The following is a 4,188-nucleotide window of genomic DNA, read 5'->3' as shown; positions in this document are numbered from 1 at the left end:
TATCGTCAGATGAGAACCCTGCAGATCCCCTTACGAAGGGACTGACGAGGGTTAAGCATTTGCAGCATGCGAGGCGCATCGGGCTGAGGGACGATATTAGTTTTACAGATTAGATAATTTTTTCTGAAACTTGTAAAATGTAATCGACGTTTGATGATGAATAAAATGTGTGATTTATTTATGAGTAAACTGTTACTATCATTGTCAATTATTTACTATTGTTTCAGTTTTGCATGTTTTGACTTCCAGAATAATCAATTTATTCAAACCTCCACAATCGGTCATACGTCGGAAGTAGGTATGAATCAAGATTGTCATGAATTGGGTTTGTAGATGGATAAAGGTGTTTAGACATAGCAATGGTTGCTACAACGTTCATGAGTGCTCATAAGTTATGAGTATTGGAATAAACCCACGCTCACTTGTATCACTTCATGGAATTTATCTCGAGTGATCGTGAGACGGTAATATCATATAAGTCTTCAAACCTAGAGATATGAGTTGTTACCTATGAGTTGGTTGTGCATTGATTGCACGTAAACGCATCAGTAACTTGATGTTATAAAACGTGCCTTTGTGTGCAATTCAATAAGTAGTAGAACAAGCATATGAGTCGAAGTTTATCTGTTCCTTCTAGAAATAGAAGCGATATCTGGGCCACTCGTTGATTTTGTGTTGACCCATGTATCGGGCCCGGTCAGAACTAAATTGATGTGTTCAGTTAAGTTCTTTGTCAAACAAATCGGAAATCGAGAAACAACTGCTAGACAATAAGTAAGACATTGTTCCATGTATTTTTCCGGCTGATATCATGAGAGCAGAGGATTATATGATCACTTATCTAAAATGGCGCTTCACAGTTCACAAGAGTTTTCGAGAGCTACGATTGCCGGTTGGTTCCTGAAGTAATATAGGCAAATACAGTTATTAGACTTATCCAAGTGGGAGTCTGTTGGATAAGGTGTCTAAGTCCATAACTTATTTGGTATATACTTGACCCGACCCGGCATGGTCCGTTTGGGTTGCACTTCACCCGAACTAGTTATGGATAATTTTATGAGAGTTGTATACTTACGATTTATTAATATATTATAAGTTATAGTATATTAATATAAAGTCATGTTACTTAATTAGTTTTAATATTGAATTAATTATGAATTAATTTAGTGATTAAAAGGAAGACTAATTAAATCATGGGCTATTATATTTATATGGTGTGGGCTAACACTCATTTGGAATGGGCTAAGCTTATATGGAAGTCCATGGATGATCCATGGAGCTTTTACCCATGGATCCTTGGAAGAGGAAAAGACATGGGTTATTAGGGTTTCACCCTAACCATGTACACTATATAAACAAGCTTATGTTGCATGAAAAAGACACTAATGTGTGTGTGTAAGTGTGGTGGCCAAAATCAAGAGTTAGTATACTCTCTCATATATTTTCCAAGTTTGTGGTGATTTGTGATTTCCATTTGAGGCATTCACATTATTGGTGCTTGGCTCTCAAACTCCAAGGAATCAACAATCAACAAAAAGGTATGTAATTCATCTAGTTCTTTTATGGTTAAAAGTACCCCATGCCATGCTAGATAGGTTATAAACCTTGGAAAATAATATTTTGCATGTATCTTAGACAAACATAGATCCAAGGTTTAATAGGGTTGCATGTACACTTAGGAAGTGTTAGAATGCTCAAAACCCAACAATAATACGAAGAGTGGTACTGGGTTTGTCACCATAGATTATGAGGGTTTCACCGGTTGGCAGATTAAGGCGAACGGCCTTATCGTAACATAAAATGTCCACACGATGAGAACTCAGCCAGTCCATGCCTATGATGACATCGAAATTCTTAATCGAGACTGGCATGAGGCTGATTGGAAAGGGGTTACCGTTTAGAGTTAGGGTACAGTTTAAGTATATCTCCTTATTGCCCTCTGTTTTACCGTTGGCCATTTCTACTATAAACGGTTCACTTAATGATTGGGGTGTTTGTTTCAGCAGGCCTTTAAAATTATGACTCACAAAACTCCTCTCCGCTCCACTATCAAACAAAATGCATGCATACGAGTTATCAAGAAGAAACGTACCCGTAACAACAATGGGGTCTGCAACGGCTTCATCCTGTCCCATTGTGAACACTCGACCCCTTCCGCCGGTATTCCTGTTGTTTGCCTTCGGGCAGTCCCTGCGGTAGTGTCCCGTGGCTCGCACTCAAAGCAGGCACGGCTTACTCCGACATTAGCAGTGGGGGCGGCTTGTTGGGCTGGCTCCTTGCAGAAGCGGACCGTATGCCCCTTCTTATTGCACCTGGTGCATTGGAAGTCACTGCAAGGACCGTGGTGGTGGAAGTTGCATTGGTTGCACTTCGGAAATCTTCCACTGTATGAACTTGTGGGTGCAGTGGTGGCAGGAACAGTAACAACATGAGCCGCTACCACTTGTTGTCTCTTGGGGTTCCCCTGTTGGGTTTGCCCCCTTCTCTTGTTCCAAGGTCTTCCCTGGCCTTGTACCTCCTTTGATGGGTTGGCAGAAGCTGCAACAGTACCCTGTTTGACCCCGCGCTCTTGAAAGTGATAGGGTTGGAGGCCAAGACGTGACCTTGAATCTGGGGTGACAACCCCCAAATATACCTCTCAACCTTTTTCGGTTATGGGTTGACCATGGCAGGGCACAAAGCGGCAAGGTCGCTGAACCTGGCCGTGTAGGCTACTAGGTCAGACCCAGTCATCTTCAGATTCCAGAGCTCCTGCTCTAGCTTTTGTATCTCGCCCCTTGGGCAGTATTCTTCCAGTAGTAGGACCTTCAAGTCCTCCTAACTCATGGCGTTGGCGACGGTGAGAGTCACGGACTTCACATGGCTTTTCCACCAGGTGAGGGCTCGATCAGTGAGGGTGCAAGCGGCGAACTTGACTTTGCTCGCTTCTTGACAAGAGCAGATCTCAAAGACCGTTTCGAACCATTGCAACAGTGCAATGACTCCCCCGGTGCCATTAAAAGTTTTTGGCTTTGCGTTGGAGAACTCCTTGTAAGTACATTCCCTTACTTGACCATGACCAGTGCCATGGTTGGAATGATTCGTGCTGCTTCCTGTCTCTCCATTTTCGTTGGAGTTTATTTGCGAGAGGGCGGCGGTTACTGCTGCTGTGATAGCAGCCTGGACCATGGCCGGATCATAACTTGGTGGTGGAGGTGGTGTTGGTATCGTGCCCGGCCTGGGTCTTAGGTTTGGACGAGGAGGCATCGCGCTGCCAAGAATTAAGAATGAAAGATTATTAGTTTTGGTGGTTGAGGGTTGAATGATAATGAGTCAACTATCCTTAATAGTTTACGAATTTGGTTTGACCTACACAGGGCTTTGAGTTTGATTCACAAAATGGAGTCTGAATAGCAATAGATAAACTCATGAACCCGAATGAAATGCATATAATTAACACACGAAAGAGATATGCACAATATATATTAAACATATGGTTGCGTTACATCCGAAGTTAGAACAAAATTGACCTTTCTAAAGGTCTCCGATTTCAGAAAGTTAAAGAAAGTAAGACTTTTAGCCGATGGTCCTATTCTATATCAAAATTTTGGGAGTTAGGCGAGTACTACTCGCGGCGCGGATTGCGCTTGGAGCTCGATTCCGCATCCGATTGCTTGGCTCCCATGAGACGCCTGTCAAAGGCTGCTTGTTGCTCCCTCAAATCTCTCATTTCGGAGAGAGCTGCAGTCTTTTGCTCTTGGAGAGAGTCGGTGTGGAGTTGAGCATTCCCTCGTAGCATGTCAAGGCGTCGGATATCATCTGCGTTATCCTCCATCCTTATGTCAATCTCGTGAATCCGGTTTGCCTGGACTCCGGATTGATAAGCCTGATTGGCAAGTTTGCCTACCATAACTGGGAGTGCTCGATCAGTTGAACTTCCTCCGCTGACATCGTAGAAGTCCCGACACATACCGTAAGGAGGACGCAGTCCTTGCTGCTAACTCCAATGGTGGATGTGGCTTCCCCAGACGGGAGTTGGTCCTTGAAATCCCATCCTGAAAGGAGGTCGAACGGATGGAGGTCGAACGGATGGAGGTCGGACGGCTGGCGGATTGATTACCTCAGGCTCTTAGGCTGAGCTATCCGAGTCTTCCTCTTCCTCGTCTTCCATGGGTTCCTCCTCGGGGTCGTCTTCAATCCATCCCCCAT

The sequence above is a fragment of the Lactuca virosa genome, chromosome 4, assembly GCF_052849685.1.
Source record: "Lactuca virosa cultivar CGN04683 chromosome 4, Lactuca_virosa_CGN04683_v6, whole genome shotgun sequence".
NCBI lineage: Eukaryota > Viridiplantae > Streptophyta > Magnoliopsida > Asterales > Asteraceae > Lactuca > Lactuca virosa.
This window is presented reverse-complemented; position numbering follows the sequence as displayed.